The sequence below is a fragment of the Nyctereutes procyonoides genome, unplaced genomic scaffold (assembly GCF_905146905.1).
Source record: "Nyctereutes procyonoides isolate TBG_1078 unplaced genomic scaffold, NYPRO_anot_genome, whole genome shotgun sequence".
Lineage (NCBI taxonomy): Eukaryota > Metazoa > Chordata > Mammalia > Carnivora > Canidae > Nyctereutes > Nyctereutes procyonoides.
The window spans coordinates 21,661,482-21,680,990 of record NW_026575120.1 but is presented as its reverse complement, the minus strand read 5'-3'; the positions used below and the strand labels follow the sequence as shown (position 1 = coordinate 21,680,990).

The following is a 19,509-nucleotide window of genomic DNA, read 5'->3' as shown; positions in this document are numbered from 1 at the left end:
CTTTACTCTGAAGGGAAGGAGAAAGAGAATCCCTGAAGAAAGAACAAGTTCCAGAAAAGCATGAGCAGGTTGATTTTTCAAAAATAGGGCAGCTTTGTGCAGGTAAAATATCAATGATGACCACATGAGAGGGATGGTTTAGCATGCTGGGAAAGACAGCAAGGGACTGAGACACAGCTATGCACCAGGAGAACTTGCTACGTGGTGTGTCATCTAGCTGGGGCCGGGCTGGTTCAGGGAATCAAATTTATGATGTAATTCTCATCAATTTGGATGTAAGCAGCCACTTGTGGTTGGTAGCTGTGGTGTTGAGCAGCTCTGGAGCATATATAAAGGTAGTGGCTTCAGGTGTCATGAGCAAGAAAGGTGGGCCAGGGGGATTTTGTGTAGACTGGGTGAGTAAGGAAGGTCAAAAGGTGGGCTGTCACTGGCACAGGTGCCCAACTGATAGAAGGATGAAGAGCCAGAGAGACTTCAGGGTGTGGCCACGTGGGGAGGAAGATCAAAGAAGAGGGGTTTTAGTTTTTTTTTTTATGATAGTCACACACACACACACACACAGAGAGAGAGAGAGAGAGACATAGGCAGAGGGAGAAGCAGGCTCCATGCACCGGGAGCCCGACATGGGATTCGAGGCCGGGTCTCCAGGATCGCACCCTGGGCCAAAGGCAGACGCTAAACCACTGCGCCACCCAGGGATCCCGAAGAGGGGTTTTAGAAGGGAAGAAAGTATCGCGTGCATTAACAGCCTTTTCCTCCAGCCCACCTCACCAGCCCCAGGCCATCACTAATCTGTTTCTGTGGATTTGTCTGTTCTGGGCATTTATAGAATGGAGTCCTACAATAGCATATATTGCCTTTTGTGACTGGGTTCTTTGACTTAGCAGAATGTCTTCAGTGTTCCTCAATATTGTGGAATGTGTCAGAACTTCTTTTATAGCTGAATAGTATTCCATTGTGTGGATATGAGACATTTTGTTTATGCATTCATCCATCAATAGACATTTGGGTGTTCCCACTTTTTGGTTATTATGAATAATACTGCTATGAACATTGTCTACTGATCTTCCCTTAGGATGGGGTTACATCCTAATAAAAAAACCATCATAAGTTGAAAATATCAGACATTAAAAATATATTTAGGGGATCCCCGGGTGGCGCAGCGGTTTGGCGCCTGCCTTTGGCCCAGGGCGCGATCCTGGAGACCCCGGATCGAATCCCACGTCGGGCTCCCAGTGCATGGAGCCTGTTTTCCCTGTGCCTGTGTCTCTGCCTCTCTCTCTCTCTCTCTCTCTCTCTGTGTGTGACTATCATAAATAAATAAAAATTAAAAATATATATATATATTTAAGACACCTAGCCTAGCAAACATCACAGTGTAGCCTGGCCCACTTTAAGTGTACTCAGAGCTCTCACATTAGCCCACAGTTGAGCAAAACCATGTAGCATGAAACCTATTTGACGGTAAAGTGTTGATTAGCTCCTGTAATGCACAGAATGCTGTACTGAAAGTGACAGACGGAATGGCTGTGTGGGTACAGACGGTGGTCAGTGTATCAGCTGCTGACCCTTGTGATCATGTGACTGTGAGAGCTTCAGCCACCACCCAGCATCATGGGGGAGGATCAGGCCACATGTCATTAGCTCAGGAAGAGATCCACATTCAGAACTCAAAGCGTGGTTTCTACTGAGTGTGTATTGCTTTCACAGCATCGTAAAGTCAAAAAATCCTAGGTCAAACCATCATAACCTGGAGATCATCTGTATAATTTTCTATGTGGTCATAGGTTTGCATTTCTTTTACCCAAGAGACATATACACCTAGGAGTGGAAGTGCTGGCACATAGGGTGACTCTACTGTCAAAGTGTTTGCAGCCTTTACAGTCCCAGCAGCCGCATAGGAGGGCTCCAGGTTCTCCTTACCTTGGCAACACTTGATATTGTCTGTCTATTTTCTGTCTTTTTTATTATAACTGTTCTTGTGAGTGTGAAACAGTATCTCATTATGCTTTGGTTTCTTTCCCTAATGACTAATACTGTTAAGCATCTTTTTGTATGCTTTATGTCTTCTGTGGAGAAAGATCCCTTCAAGTGCATTGTCCATTTCTTAAATCGAGTAGTTTGTCTTATATTAACTCCTGTATATAGTCTAGTTTCAAGTCCCTTATCAGGCATGATTCGCAAGTATTTTTTTCCCACTCTGTGGGTTGTCTCTCACTTTTATGATGGCAGCTTTTGAAGCTCCAGAGTCTTTACCTGTAACGAAGTCTAATGCATTTATTTTTCTTTTGTTGTCTGGGCTGTTGGTGTCTTAATCTAAGAAACCAGGGTCCTACGGCTTAATCTGAGGTCACAGAGATTTACACCTGGATGTGTCCTCCTAAGAGTCTCATAGTTTTAGTTGTTATATGTAGGTCTTCCATTTGGAGTTAACTATTTTTATGGTATGATTAAGGATTTTATTTTATTTTTAAGTTTTCAGGGCCAGATAAGCTCCTCTCTTTCCAGTTACATACCATTTTGAGTTAATATTTGTGGGTAGTGTGGGTTGGGGGGGTCCCAGATTCCTTTGAATGTGGATATCCAGATGTCCCAGCATCATTTGCTAAGACTGACCTGATTCCCTTGTCAAGAATCAGTTGACCATGAATGTAAGGCTTCATTTCTGAATTCTCAGTTTTGTTTCATTGATCTCTGTCTAGCCATACTGTACCTCTGTAGTCAGTTTTGTGTTGTGTATGTATTTTTGTGTTTGTATTTGTCATTAATAAATCATGACAGATGGTGGGTGCCTGAGGGGCTCCCTCAGTGGAGTGTCTGCCTTCAACTCAAGTCATGATCCCAGGGTCCTAGGATCGAGTCCTGCATCAGGCTTCCTGCTCAGTGGGGAACCTGATTCTCCCTCTCCCTCTGCCCCTCCGCCCTGCTCGTACTTCTTCTCCCTCTCTCTGTCAAATAAATAACTAAAATCTTTAAGGAAAAAAAAAAAAGACAAATGGTAATGGAACTCCAGCCCAGCAAAGCAGAGGGGTAGTGTTGAAGGGAACCAGTAGATCCTCAGTATAAAAATCATACCCCTTTATTCCTATTTCTGAGATACATAGAGGCCCAATTATTATTCATTTGTTCTGATTCCAAATGTTGCTACTTTAATAATATGGTCTCTTAAGTGTTGCTCACATTTAGTAATGGGCTCCAACTTGACCTCACCATTACTACAGTATTTCTTTAGGCTGTCCTTACCATTTCAGAGACAAATTTCAGACATCGGCCTGGTGTTAAATTCCTTTGCATAACTGTCAAACAGATCATTTTCTCACTTTATTTTAAGATATAACCTGTCTCTCCCACTTGAAGCTGAGTGCTGGCTTTGGTGTCTGTTTCTTCGAGATGCTGCCTCTCCCTGGCAGTGGTCCCCATGACTCAGTTTCAGCTCTCCCTGCCCTCCCCAGAAGATACACATTTCATAACTTATTTCATGAAAGTCTTTTTTTTTTTAATATTTCCAATATTTATTTTTTTTATAAATTAATTTTTATTGGTGTTCAATTTACCAACATACAGAATAACACCCAGTGCTCATCCCGTCAAGTGTCCCCCTCCGTGCCCGTCACCCATTCACCCCCACCCCCCGCCCTCCTCCCCTTCCACCACCCCTAGTTCATTTCCCAGAGTTAGAAGTCTTTATGTTCTGTGTCCCTTTCTGATATCTCCCACACATTTCTTCTCCCTTCCCTTATATTCCCCTTCACTATTATTCATATTCCCCAAATGAGTGAGAACATACACTGTTTGTCCTTCTCCGATTGACTTACTTCACTCAGCATAATACCCTCCAGTTCCATCCATGTTGAAGCAAATGGTGGGTATTTGTCGTTTCTAATGGCTGAGTAATATTCCATTGTATACATAAACCACATCTTCTTTATCCATTCATCTTTCGATGGGCACCGAGGCTCCTTCCACAGTTTGGCTATTGTGGACATGGCTGCTAGAAACATCGGGGTGCAGGTGCCCCGGCGTTTCATTGCATCTGAATCTTCGGGGTAAATCCCTAACAGTGCAACTGCTGGGTCGTAGGGCAGGTCTATTTTTAATTCTTTGAGGAACCTCCACACAGTTTTCCAGAGTGGCTGCACCAGTTCACATTCCCACCAACAGAGTAAGAGTGTTCCCTTTTCTCCGCATCCTCTCCAACATTTGTTGTTTCCTGCCTTATTAATTTTCCCCATTCTCACTGGTGTGAGGTGGTATCTCATTGTGGTTTTGATTTGTATTTCCCTGATGGCAAGTGATGCAGAGCATTTTCTCATGTGCATGTTGGCCATGTCTATGTCTTCCTCTGTGAGATTTCTCTTCATGTCTTTTGCCCATTTCATGATTGGATTGTTTGTTTCTTTGGTGTTGAGTTTAAGAAGTTCTTTATAGATTTTGGAAACTAGCCCTTTATCTGATATGTTATTTGCAAATATCTTCTCCCATTCTGTAGGTTGTCTTTTAGTTTTGTTGACTGTATCCTTTGCTGTGCAAAAGCTTCTTATCTTGATGAAGTCCCAATAGTTCATTTTTGCTTTTGTTTCTTTTGTTTTCGTGGATGTATCTTGCAAGAAGTTACTGTGGCCAAGTTCAAAAAGGGTGTTGCCTGTGTTCTCCTCTAGGATTTTGATGGAGTCTTGTCTCACATTTAAATCTTTCATCCATTTTGAGTTTATCTTTGTGTATGGTGCAAGAGAGTGGTCTAGTTTCATTCTTCTGCATGTGGCTGTCCAGTTTTCCCAGCACCATTTATTGAAGAGACTGTCTTTCTTCCAGTGGATCGTCTTTCCTCCTTTGTCGAATATTAGTTGACCATAAAGTTCAGGGTCCATTTCTGGGTTCTCTATTCTGTTCCATTGTCATGAAAGTCTTTGAAATGATGCACTAGTTCTTTCTATTGAGGTGAGGCCAAGAATCTCCTATATTAACAATAATGAAATTCAATTTTTTAAGATTAATTATTTATATATTTGTGAGAGAGCACAGGCAGAGGGGAGCTGCAGGCAGAGGGAGAGGGAGAAGCAGACTCCCTGTGGAGCAGAGAGCCTGATGCAGGACTCAGTCCCAGGACCCTGAGATCATGACCTGAGCAAATGCAGACACTTAACTGACAGAGCCACCCAGGTGCCCCTGAAATTAAATTTTAAAGTAATAATGGTAAGCCTTTATTTTGCTAGACTAAACTGAGATACCCTCTAAGTCTTTTAAGTATTTACTTTTTATTTAAGCAATCTCTACCCACAACTTGAATTCATGACCCCGAGATGGAGAGTGGCACACTCCACTGACTGAGCCAGCCAGGTGCCCCTGAAGTACCCCCTTAATTTGGTGGTTCTCACACAGTGTGGTTACAGACAACAGATGGAGTGATTTTATTTGGATGAGTTAAATCCTATTAAAATTTTATATTTTTCTTCCTGACTGTATAAATTATCCAATCTTGATTAATACAGAGATAAGATAATTAGAGGATCCTGGTTCACTGAAGTTTTCTGGCCAGTAGTTAATGTAAATTTGTTAAGGATACACTCACTTTTTCCTTCTGTTCATTGACATGCTGCTCTTAACTGCAGATACTGTGAAGAAGAGGTTTCATTGTGAAGTACTGGGGCTCAGAACAGACAATAGATTGCTCTTACTCCTCTACTTGTGAATATGTGTCTCTTTAAACCAGATTCCAGGGAGGATAATTTGAAATGTACATTTTTCTCCCAAAAATGAAGTTTATGTAAATTATATATCAGTAAAGCTCTTTAAAATTGTGAAGGTTAGATAGAACCAGTAACAAAACTATAGTTATATGAGGATGTTAGATAACTTAGTTACATGTATTTAAGATTTTACTTATATAATTTTCTGCATTTTCTGGAAATTCCTAAGGGAATACTAGTATCTAAAACATCTGATTATTATCTGATTATAAATGGTTAAACTTTGTACCAACATGTTAAAAATTGTCCAGATCTAAGTGAGCATGATAGAATAGCACTAATAGTGTGGTATCTGCACATTAAATCCTTAGGAGAAGAAAATTGTGTATTGATTGATTATGATATTTATTGGGTCATAATGTATTTAAATTTTCTTTAATGCATATGTTAGTGATTGTTTACTGTGATAAAGTGCAAAGAGGTCTTCAAGAGCAATCCTACGTAGAAAGAATTACCTCATGTCACTGGTCACTTCTCAATTAGAAGTTCCATTAGCAGATGATTCCTGCTTCTGGTGTGGGTCGTGATTGCATTTTATTGCCTGTAAATCAGGCTTTAGACAGGGAATAAATAAACAGCTCAAGGATGTGGTAATGTCATCTTGAACTTTTTTTTTTTACAGATAGAAGCACCTAGGTCCATTTAAGCCAATTAAGTTCAGAAATTTATTGAAGGAAATCTTTTATCATATTTGAATTCTATTTGAAAATGGCTTTTTCCCCCTTGCTTCAGAATATTGATTTAATTGGAACAGGATGCCTATAAATCAAATTACTTGATAATGTCTTAATCATATATTTCCAATTTTTAATTAGCAGACCACGAAACTTGCACGTGATTGGTAATTTTGTGTTTCAGTAGAATACAGTGTGCACTTAATGTAGCATAGAGTGTAGTAGTTAACGGTTTATCCTTTATCCTGAGATTTTTGAGAGTTGGGAAAATTAATTTTTTTCTATCATTTGTAAAATGCTCACTGAATTTGCTGAGCCTTTTAAAGTGTAGATTGAAGTGAGTACTAGTGATTTAAGTTACCTTGGTCTTTAAATGGCAAATCTTCTCTTTTATAATATCTTGTTTTGAACTCTCAAACTCATTAAGGGTCAGTGTAATTGAGCATCTTCATCTGATTGTCATTGAACTAAGTGCTCTTGTCTCTAAAGTTAATATATCTTTCCCCTAGATTTTTTAAACATAATATTCAGCAAATAGTTGATCATTCTGTGCTTAGCACAAGCCTTCCAATCAATGTTAAGACTTTTTTACTTTGATGTCAGCAAATTTCACAAGCAAGCTTTTTCTGAATCTCCCAATTATCCACAGTGGACATTCATTATGAGTTTGCTCTTGTTGACCTTCAACTTTTTTTGGAAGCAAAAAAATCAAAGACCATAATAACTTACAAGTGATCAGTTTATTGGACTCTTGCCCTTTCTGAGGACTGTGCCCACCTTCACAGCATTCTGATGCTCACGGTTTACATTCTTTCCCTTTAACAATGAAGTGCTCACCCATCTACAGATTATTCCTCCTGTCAGGGCCATAGTTTTCTAAGTTCATTTTATTTCTTCAAAAGTAAATGTGAAATTAAAATAAATTAGACTGTATGGTAAAAATAACACATGTGCTCCAGAATTCAGTTGCTTCTGCTACCTAAAAGTATTATTGGGATCCCTGGGTGGCGCAGCGGTTTGGCGCCTGCCTTTGGCCCAGGGCGCGATCCTGGAGACCCGGGATCGAATCCCACGTCGGGCTCCCGGTGCATGGAGCCTGCTTGTCCCTCTGCCTGTGTCTCTGCCTCTCTCTCTCTCTCTCTCTCTCTCTCTCTCTCTCTCTGTGACTATCATAAAAAATAATAATAAAAATAAAGAATAAAAGTATTATTGTAGTTTTAGCCACTCTGAGATATTTACTAAAACTCTGCTCCTGAATAAAGTAGAGCTTGCTTACTATTGAGGTATCCCTTCTTATAATTTTTAAGCACATCCAAACACTAAACACAGATCAGTACCGTATTGAGGCCATTTTCCTTTCTGTAAGCCATGTTAAATCATCACTGTGAAAATTAGAAACATAGACTTACTGGGTAATTTGGGTGGCTGAGTAGATTGAGCATCTGCCTCCAGCTCAGGTCGTGATCCCAGGGTCCTGGGATCGAGTCCCATCAGGCTCCCTGTTCAGGAGTGGGGGGTCTGCTTCTACATCTCCCTCTCCCTCTTCTCCCTGCTTTTGTTCTCTCTCTGTCTCTCTCAAATAAATAAAACCTTTAAGAAATTAAAGGAAAAAGGAACACAGGCTTACAGACTTGCTGGTCCTGCTTTAGTCTTCTGCGTATCTTTGGTCTTCATTTGTGCAATAAGGACAATAAATATCCAAAAATAAAATAAAGCCCACCTAAATCCTTCTGAACATTTAGTATGTGTGCTACTGAAGCAAGCACATTCATTCTGAACATTTAAATACTAATTGGGGGGAGTGCCTAAGTGGCTCAATCAATTAACATCCTGACTCTTGATTTCAGCTCAGGTCATAATCTCAGGGTCATGGGATCAAGCCCCGCATCAGGTTCTGCACGCACCTGGGCGCCTGCTTGTTCTTCTCCCTCTCCGTGCTTGCACATGTGCGTGCTCTCTCTAAAATAAATAAAATATTTTTAAAAATACTACTTTAGAATTAGTAAACTTAATTTTATGAAAAGCAGACCAAATAAAGATGTACATTGTTACTCTTGTTTCCAAAATTGTGATGAACTTTGTATGGGGGCAGCAAGAGATCTTTGAGCTGAAGCACTTGAGTAAGACCAACCAGTCTGGGATTCCGGTTTCAGCATCAGGGATCTGAGCAGAGCAGTGATGGGATATGAATTATGTTTAGCTGATCTCCTGCCGCTACTATTGTAAATAGCTTAAATGGCAGCAGGAACTCATGCAGAGACCAGTTGGAGGTATCACAGGCACTCAGATTGAGTGGTCATTAGTATCTCCATCCTGGGAGGTAGTGTTGGAGAGAAGTAGTTGGACCCAAGGAGATTTGCTTAAAAAAAAAAAAAATCCGATGTTGAGATATGAGGAAGAGAGAGACAGTGGGGCTACACAGAATTTGTTCTGATAACCAGAGGATGGAGGTTTCATCAACCATGGTGGGGAAGACTTGGGGAAGGATGATGAGATGTTCGTTTTTCCTTAGGTCTGAGATGTTTGTCAGACATTCTGTATGACTGACATTCTGTATGACTGACATGTTTGTCAGTCATACAGAGACTTCAGCTAAATATGCAGTTGAATCTGTGGACCTTGAGTTGAGGGGTGAGGTCTGAACAGAGCCATCAGCGTTCAGGTGGTACTGAAGATCATGAGACTGGGCAGTGTCGCCCAGGGAGGAAGCACTGAAGAACCTAGTTCAGAGGCTGCGGGAAACTGTAGCCACCAAAGATCAGGAGAAGCAGATGGAGAGTAGGGAGCAAACCAGGAAAGTGCAGGTTTTCCGAGACCAAATCAAGACAGTGTTTCAAGGGAGAGAATGATGAATACTGTCAGATACTATTCATATATCAGGAAAATAAGGGCTGAGAAGTGAGCATTCATAGTGTGTTCAAGAAGCTTGTGTGGAGGGTGGAAGCCAAAGCCTTAGCACGTGGAGGCAGTGTCTTCCAGAAATGCCTTATTATGTGCCCTATCCTGTTCCTCTGTAGCTCTGTCCCAGCAGGAACACATATGTATTTTTGCCAAAATAGGCATATGAGAATGGTTACGGTAACACTACATTGTAGAGCCCCAAACTGAACCATCCAGACGCCCTTCAGAAGGACAGCGTATAATGAATTGTGGGACATTTACAGGAACTAGGGAATGACCAAACCACAAGTATTCACAACGATATGGAAGACTGGCATGGACCTAATGTTGAGTAAAAGAAGCCAGAAACAAAGGAGTACATTCTGAGGACTCTATTTATAATCAGCTCAGAAACACGCACGCTGGTTTCTGTTGTTGAGCGTCCGGTCCTTTCTCCCTGACGGGGTCAACAGGAGCTTCTGGAATGCTGCTAAGTCTCTCTTTCGGGGACTGAGTGCTTTGAGGGTGGTTCACACTTAGGACCGGGGCAATCTGCTGCAGTAGATGTCTGTGTGGTTGTAGGAGGAAAGGAGGGGAGGGGAGGTTTGGTAGGCTGGGATGGACAGTCCTTGAGGAGTGTTTCTCTAAAGAAAACCTGAGCAGTAGCACAGGTATGGGCTTGATGGAGCTTAGATTCTGTTTTAAAGAAGAGAGAAGGCATACGTGTTTGTGTGCTGCTAAAGTGGCCATGGAGACATAGGGACACTTGCTGGAGGAGTGGTCTGGAGAAGGTGGCGGGCAGGGCTCTGGTACACAGTCCAGTTTGCACGCGGGCAGTTTGGGAAGCAGAGGCAGAGTGTGGGGCATGGTGGTGGGAGGTAGGTGCCCACAAGCTGTCCTTCTGAGCATGCCTGCTCTCTTGAGGTAGGAGGGCAGCCTTTGGTGAGATGAAGGTGGGAAGGGAGGGTGAGAGGCCAGAGATGAGATGAGGACGAGGCAGGGTCTCGAAGGGTGGCTCTCAGAGCAGCAGTGGGGCTTGTCAGTCATGCCTTTTCATGGCCTCTGCCCCAGGCCTGCTGGGCCGGCTGGCCTCGGGCTCCCTTGAGGCTGGCAGCATCATTGTGTGGCGGAGGGGAGCAGGGCGGGGGGCGTCCAGGAATGGACACTGGTGTGGTGGCAGGTGTTTGCTGGCAAGTATGATAAAGAGTGAGCTGGGTACAGGGGAATCGAGGACATAAGAGGTGATCATGGCCGTGAACCTTTAAATCTGGGCTGTGGCGAGGAGGCTCTCCATGAGGACCCGAGGGCAGGGAAACAAGGTGACAAGACAAGGTATGGTGTTGTGGTTGGAGGGGGGCCACGTGGCCTGACAGGAAGGAGAGTGTGGGGTGGTTGAAATCAGATCAGGGAAGGGCACTCAGTGACTGGCAGCAGCACTGTCCCAGCACTTTAGGACAGGCCTAAAGACTGGGTGGCTGAGGCGGAGCAGAGGACGGCTGAGGGCAGAGTGACAGAAATGTGTGGGAGCCAGCTACAGGCTCAGGGTCAGCGTCAGAGCATGTGGGAGACGGCCACGGAGTCGGAGTCAGGGAGCTGGCAGCCATGGGAAGAATGGCAGTAGGTGCTCTGGCCCAGCACATGAGAGTGAAAGCCAGGGACAGGTGGGTGGCAGGTGTGGTGTGAAGCGGCAGTGAGAAATGGAGGGTTCCCTACCTCACTTTTTCTACTGGTGCAAGAGTGCGACAGAGCAAACAACTACCAAAGGAGGAGGGTGCTGAGGAATACGAAGAGCATAGCACTTAAGGCACTGGTGGAGTGTTGGTGAAGCATCCGACTCGGTTTCAGCTCAGGTCATGATCTCAGGGTCTTGGGGTCAGCCCTGGTCGGGCTCCCTGCTCAGTGGGGAGTCTGCTTCTCCCTCTGCCTTCTGACCCTCCCCCTGCCCATGCTCTATCTCTCTTTCTCAAATAAATAAATAAAATCTTAAAAAAAAATAGGTTGGACTTCATCAAAAACTTTTGTTTCAAGGAATACCGTCAAGAAACTGAAAGGACAGCCCACTAAAAGAATGTATTTGTAAATCATATCTGATAAGAGACTTGTAGGATGTAGAAAGGACTCCTTAATAAAAAGACAAACTAATTTTAAAAATGGGCAAAGGACCTGAATAGATATTTCTCCAAAGAAGATAAATGAACATTTTTTAAAAGATTTTATTTATTCATGAGAGACACAGAGAGAGAGGGACAGAGACACAGGCAGAGGGAGAAGCAGGCTCCATTCAGGGAGCCCGATGTGGGACTTGATCCTGGGACTCCAGGATCATGCCCTGGGCCAAAGGCAGGGCCTAAACCACTGAACCACCCAGGGATCCCCATAAATGAACATTTAGCACATGAAAAGATGCTCACCATCTTTAGTCATCAGGAAAATGCAAATCAAAACCACAGTGCAAGACCACTTCATGCCCACTGGGATGGAAAGAATGGCCAAGACTGGTGATACCCAGGGCTGGCAAGGATGCAGAGAAAGGGACGCTTGTGCATGAGGGTAAGGAGGAGTGTGAGACAGTATGGCCACTTGGGAAAGCAGATTGGCCTATCCAGGTGACATGGCTTCTTTTGATGCAGCCAACATATGTTCACACAAAAAGCATTCACAGTAGCATGCTTTACAGCAGCCTACAGGGAGGAATGAGCCCAATGTCTGTCATCTGACAAGAGTAACAGAATTGGTCTGTCCATACCGTAGGATGATTTGGCCATGAAAATGAATGAGGTCCTGAGAGCTACTAGCACACTGCTGTACAAAACACGCTCTGTGAAAACAGTGCATCACAGAGGATCACCATCATAGGGTTCCATCTCTCTGAAATGTCCAGAGAGGGAAATATGTGAAGTCAGAAAGATTAATGATAGTCCCAGGAGGCGGGTGGGAGAAATGAGGACCATGAAGGGGTAAAAGGTTTCTTTTGTGGGGAATGAAGATGTTCAAAAATGAATTGTGATAGTTACACAACCTGGTCACAGAGCCATTGGATTGTTCATTTTGATGAGTGAATTATAAGGTATGCGAATCTTCTCTCAATAAAGGTGTTACCCAAAAAAAAGTGTCACACAGTGATTTTGCAAGAGCCAAAAAGTGTCAAAGGAGTTAGCAGAAGGAGAACTGGATATGGGGTGGAGTTTGTGAGTGTGGTCGTTTTATTTATTTTTTTTTTAATATGGTCTTTTTTTTAAAATTTTATTTATTTATGATATCACACACACAGAGAGAGAGAGAGAGAGAGAGGCAGAGACATAGGCAGAGGAAGAAGCAGGCTCCATGCACCGGGAGCCCGATGTGGGATTCGATCCCGGGTCTCCAGGATCACGCCCTGGGCCAAAGGCAGGCGCCAAACCGCTGCGCCACCCAGGGATCCCCCAGTCTTTTTTTTAAATAATAAATTTATTTTTTATTGGTGTTCAATTTGCCAACATACAGTATAACACCCAGTGCTTAGCCCGTCAAGTGCCCCTCTCAGTGCCCACCGCCCAGTGACCCCCCCACGACCCTAGTTCGTTTCCCAGAGTTAGGAGCCTCGGTGTCCATCGAAAGATGAATGGATAAAGAAGATGTGGTTTATGTATACAATGGAATATTACTCAGCCATTAGAAACGACAAATACCATTTGCTTTGACGTGGATGGAACTGGGGGGTATTATGCTGAGTGAAATAAGTCAATCGGAGAAGGACAAACATTCTCATTCATTTGGGGAATATAAATAATAGTGAAAGGGAATAGAGGGGAAGGGAGAAGAAATGGGCAGGAAATATCAGAAAGGGAGACAGAACATGGAAGACTCCTAACTCTGGGAGTGTGGTCGTTTTAGTGGGAAGGAGCGGTAGCAGTCCTGTGTCATGCTGTAGAGAAAGTTTTCAGCACCTGGTGGTAACGAAGTTACTTGTCGTGGAGGGACATCCATATCCTCAAATTTCAAGGGAGGTAGCATGATGGATTTCACCTTCTACTTTATTACTCTGTGTGGTAAAAGAATTTTCAAACCTGAAAAATGTTTCCTTTTATTTTTTTTAAGATTTTCTTTCTTTCTTTTTTTTTTTTTTTGTTTTGTTTGTTTTTTCTTAAGATTTTATTTATTTGAGAAAGAGACATCTCAATGAGGGACTAGAGAGACAGAGCCACAAGTGGGGGGCAGAGGGAGAGGGAGAACCAGGCTCCCTGGAACCTGACATGGGGCTCAACCCCAGGACCCCGGGATCATGACCTGAGCCAAAGGCAGACATTTATCCCAACTGAGCCACCCAGGTGCCCCAAAATGTTTCCTTTTAGTTAGTGAAAGCAGTTCTGCCGTGTGGGGGTACCCTAATCGGGCCTCAGTGTTTTTCTGAACTCCTGATAAATCTTTCAGAAGCAGGGATGTAACAACTGTCCTAACTCCCAGGTATTTCCTTCTTGGGGTTTGTCACTTTGGTGTGAACCCTTTTGGTCCTTTATCTTCCAGAAATAGCTCTGTGGACCGAGCGGGAGGAGCAGGAGAGCTGTGTTTCTGGGGGAGCTGGAGCCTGGGAGAGCGAGGGTGGACACGCGCAGGAGGGAAGCCTCAGCAGTCGGCTGGTCAAACTGACTCCACGTTACTGGTTGGTCTCTGGGTGTCCAATGAGGAAAATAGGCGTTGAGAAGTGAACTTTCATTTCCCACTCACCCAGCATCTCCTGCGCGTTTTCCTACAGGTTTAACTATTTTTAAAAATAAAGCTGTCAGAGCATTAAGTGCAGATCATCAGTTACAACAAACAAGAAAAGAGCTGTCCCAGTGGAAGCCTTCGTGTCCAGTGCTGGCGGGTGGTGGGTGCCAGCAGCACCCCTGCTCACTCTCCTGTGCTGCTTCTGTGAGAGGAGGCCTGTGAGGAAAGTCTCAGAAAAGGAAGCTTGGGAGCAAGGCCCGGGCGCTCTGCTCGCTGGCACTTTGGAGCCTCTGTAGGGAAGAGGGAGGCAGTGCCTGCATCCTGGCATGGAACGTCAGGGTTTCAGTGATTCCTTGTCTTTAAACACCAGAGCCACCAGCCTCTGCTCAGTTGTGCCTGGTGGACGTTTGCTGAATCACGAATGGACAGTCACTGTACGGTGCCCAAGAGTGTGAGGGACTGTGGAGCTGGAGGGGCCGCCTTGGCGTCTTGGGTGGTGACCGCGCATGGGAGACGTGTGGAAATATGGGACATCACCCGGTAAAATGCAAATCTTGACATTCCGTGTTGCTGCCATTGTGAACAGTGTGGAAAGACCTCTGGGATAGGATTGCGAAGGCCCAAAGGTTTGAAATGAAACTTGACACATACGTGCTTTTGCATAATCTGAAGCATCTGTTTCAGAAGAAATGGGATTTTACAAACGAATTCATGGTTGTAGAATTCCAGTGTAGAATGCAGTCCCTAGCACATGGTTGGCACTTAATAAATGTGTCTTGAATGATTTGGATGCCATATGGTGTATGTAGACTTGGGCATTAAGGATGAGGTGTGGTTTCTGCCCTGCAGGAGCTTATGGTCCTAAAAATCCACTGTAGTCCCAGTCAGAGACCATGTTTTCCACTCCCAGTTATTATTCATTTTGAAGTGCAACTATTAAATAGCATATTACTATCAGCCTACATCCTTATGTCCCATTTCTTTTTTTATTTTTTTAAACTCCAAGGTTAGGGATCCCTGGGGGGCTCAGCGGTTTAGTGCCTGCCTTCAGCCCAGGGCATGATCCTGGAGTCACAGGATCGAGTCCCACATCAGGCTGCCTGCATGGAGCCTGCTTCTCCCTCTTACTGTGTCTATGCCCCTCTCTCTCTCTGTCTGTCATGAATAAATAAATAAAATATTTTTAATAAATAAACTCCAAGGTTAGCATGATCTGAAATAATTAAAATTATCTTCTTGTTCAGTTAGAGTGGCTTTAACACAAGACAACTCTGATATAGTTTTTAGATTAAGTTATAAATGTTCACTTTAGAACTACCTGAAGATTGATAGAGATGCATTTGAAAAGCATTATTTTTTTATTGATTCTTAATGTAGTAAATTACTGAAGTTATTTGGCAGCAAACAGAAATGGCCTCTCATGCGGCTCACATTTATTCTCTCAATAGTGCCACGATTTGCATTAATTGCATTGCGACTGCACTCACTTATATTAAAAGGCTTCTACTATAATTAATCCTTTTTATTTCAAATCATTTTGGCACAATTTCTAGCTATAAACACTCATAAAAGACAGACAGTTGAAAAATACGTTACAGGTTTTTTCCATATACCTATTGCAATTTTTTTCGTGACAAGTAGTTATTGATGTGCTTCTGGGATGAGTGTGGTGCAACTGGCTGAGAATTAAGGCCAATGTGAAAAATGCTAAGTGGATTATTTTTGCATAAAAAATAGGCAGTTTTGAAATTGTATAATTAACCTGTGTTTAGAAAATACCTTGATTTATGCTTACATTTGTATCTCGGTTGCATACATTATGGAAATTTAATTTATAATCCATTTAGCTGATGCAATCATAGTTTTTAGTGCTATCATTTATTAGTGCTTGTATATTAAATGCTCTAAAGGTTTAAACCTGCCTTATGTAAAAAATTATACCTAGGCATTTACATTTTATGAGTCACAGTGGGATTTCTGTTTAAAATTCAGGTAGCTGATACATTTAACGAATTTCACTGGTTTATTGTTACTGATGCAGAAGTGGCAAACAGTGACCTTATATATTGAACGTCACATGATTTACACTCTTCCAGTTTCCTTTAAAGTCCACTGTACACATGAGGCTTTTTCCTCAACACCTGGAATCAATCACGACGTCGGGCTCACAGTGTTCTCCTTGGCTTTGAAGCCATCATTCATTTACAAGTAATGGGATTTTTAAGTGCTTCAGGTTAATAGTATTAGCCATTCTTAACTTTAAGCAAACTGTGGCTTTTCAAAACAACTCTTTGTGTTATCAGTAGATGAGATAAGTGCTAGTCTCATTTTATTGCCCATTCTCTCCTCCAGGAGTCCTTTTTTGCCATGTTTTCAGAATTAATCAGGTAATCATTAGTCTTCAAATCAGAAGTAAAAGCACAGGAACATAACAGTTCAGTCTCCCTGGCAGAGAACATCTGGAGTCTTAGCTGGGGGGTTGGATATTATGAAATAAATAGTTAACGGTAAACCTGAAGCCCTTAACCTTGGGAAAAGGGTTATTCGTGCTGTCTGTCCACGGCTTTCTGAAACTAGAAGTCAGTACACTCTGGATGTTTACTTTCAGGAGGATGTGTAATCGCTGTTTTCTGGTTCCTTCCACTCCTGTTAGCGGGAGAGACTTTAAAGTGTAGGTGTTAATGTGAACCTGAGCATTCTCCAGTGGCAGAGAAGGAACGGGGAAACACTTGTGTGAAGGTGTGTTTAAGGATCAGTGGTTTACAGACCAGTGCCACTGAGGGTTGTTACTCGTGCGGAAATAGCACATGTCTGACGTGACATAGCTGAGTAAATGCTGTGGTGGTGCAGGGAGCCATCACCAGGGCAGGGTGATGCAGGGGCGGGGGGCTTGGAGGCCCAGAGCCTCTTCTTCCTGGAAGCTGTGGGTCTCCTGTGAATTTGCTTGCACGAGTATGTCTCAGCAAAGCCTTGTGTCTCACTCCTTGAGTGTGTGGAAGTGGCCAGGTAAACGGCCTCCTAAAAGAGGGGCTTCTGAAGTTGCATTCTTATGGCTGAATGACTCCCCCTGGGGTTCAAGTTTGTTTTTATGGCCATGTTCCATGAGCAGCATGGTGGCACTTGGAGCTTCTAACAGTGACTTAAAAGCTCTGAGTACATCTGCAGCACAGTACACACGATGCAGCTTACTACAGGACTTTCTGCAGTGGGTCCCCTCTGCCATCCCCCTAAAAGAGAAAGGCTTGTGATAATGTGTGCTTGAGACTTTGCCTCCAGCTCCCTACCTACCAAGTGGGGGTGATGACTCCACTCCCCCTGTCATTGTCATGTCTCTGCAGACCACTCTTATTATAGCAAAAATGGCCTTGGTCATGGAAATCCAGATTTCCCCTAGACTTCTGTAGAAGAGTCACTCTTCCCTTCTACTTAGGAGATCCTCCATATAGGCCAGATGGAAATGAGACCATTGATGTGTGCTTAGTGCAGCGCCTGGCTAAGTAGTAGCTTCGTTTCCTCAGAACATTTTTGAGAAGACTTTTGGGGCTTCCAAGTCCGCCATCTGCTAGAATAAAATAATAAGAATGTTTCTGAAAATTTTACAGCCCACTTCTCATTCCTTGTTGCATTTTACAGCCTTAGGCCATAGGAATGTTTGTCATGCAAGATGAACCCTGACATCATGTTGGAAAACCAGCATCACTTGACTTCCTCCTTCTCTTGATAGAGAATCTGGAGGTTAATATAGTAATATTTACCAGGGCTTAATTTATCCAGTACCACTGGTCATCAGGGAAATGCAAATTAAAACCATAGTGAAATACCCCATTGCAGCAACTGGAATGACTAAATTTAAAAACTGGCAACACTAATAAATCAGTGAAGTTCTGGACCATCTAGAAGCTTCTTGTGTTGCTGGTCATGGTTGAAAATGGGTGCGTTTTGGAAAACAGCATGTCATTGCCTAATAGAGCTAAACGCACCTCACGACCCAGTGCTTCCCCTGTCAGCAGGTCTTGTGTCTATACTGAGACGTCAAAGCACAGATCCACAGAAAGGTTCGCCTAGACAGTCCAGCAGCTTTATTTCCCATAGCCCCAAATGGGAAACAGCTCACATGTCCATCATCAGATGCAGGGCTGGAGATATTACACAGCCTCAAATAAAAGAACAAACAGTAATGCAGAGGAACCCCAAATACATTATGTTGTAAGAAGGCATGTATAAAAGAACACACACTTATAAGACATTGATGAAGTCCTAGAGCAAAGCTTACCCATGGTAATGACCACAAAATGGGGTTAAGGTGAAGGAGGATGTGGCTGAAGGACATGAGGGAGCTCTCATGGGGAGTTTGGGGAGGGGGAAATGTTCTGTACCTTGACCTGAGTGGCCACTACACAGGTGTGATCAATTATAATAATTCAAGCTGTATTTATAAGTTGTATGTACATTTTATTTTACTCTGTGCAAATTATCCTCTAATATACATGAGTGAAAAGATAGTCATGCGTTGTGTCTGGTAACTCAGAGTGGAACAGTCTTCCATGTGGGCTTCCAGGCATCCAGGTTTGACTCCAGCTCCACTGCGTGCTAACTCATGTGTCCACACAAGTGCCTGTTGACTTCCAGGGTCCAGTCTCCTCACTTTAGAACAGAGCTTGGCAGTCTGTAGCGTGTGGGCCCAGTCCAGCCTGCCACCCATTTCAGTGTGCTAAGAATGCTTTTCCTTTTGATAGCTGAAAAAATCTAAAGAATAGTATTTCTTGACTTTGGGAATTAGGTGAAATTTAGCCCTGGCACACAGCAGCCTCGTTCGTCTACATGCTGTCTGTGTTCCATTTTTGCTACAAAGGCAGAGTGGAGGAGTGGCCACCAAGTTGGTCTAGCCTGCTGTCATGGGCAGGGTTGACCCCCAAAAAGATGAAGCTCCACGCTAATCCCCCATACCTGTGAACTGATTTATTTTGAAATGAATCTTTGCATATGCAAGCAAGCTAAGATGAGCCATACTGGGTTAGAGTGGATCCCTAAATCCAACAACTGGTCTCTAGAAGAGAAAGGAGAGGGAGGTGCAGATACACATAGGGAAGACAGCCTCTGAAAGAAGCAGGGTTTGGAGTGGCTCAGCCAGAAGGCAGGGGGCCCCGGGGATGGTTGGCAACACCAGAAAAGACAGGGAAGCCTTTCAAGAGAGTGCGTCCTGCTGCCACCTTGATTAGACCTCTGGCCTGCAGAACTCTGGGCTGTTAAGTTTCTGTTGCACATTATGTGATGAGCACTGGGTGTTCTATGCAACTGATGAATTATTGCACACTACATCTGAAACGACATACTGTAAGTTGGCTAATTGAATTTAAATTTTAAAAAAAGCTTCTGTTGTTCTAAGCCCCCAGTGAGTGGTGTTTTGTTACAGTGGTCCTAGGAGACTCCTATGTCTGCAAATCTCTGTACAGAAAACATGTGCCAACCTCTGCTACAGCACAAAAGATGTGGCTCTTGAGCATCCCCATTGAGTCAGCCCA

General features: G+C 43.4%; 1 protein-coding gene across 2 annotated transcripts in view; it reads left to right on the top strand.

The window, feature by feature from the left end:
• The window catches only part of UBE3C (ubiquitin protein ligase E3C), a 125,471-nt gene that overhangs the window by 81,410 nt on the left and 24,552 nt on the right, over positions 1–19,509 (top strand). The gene's annotated exons all lie outside the window — the stretch shown is intronic.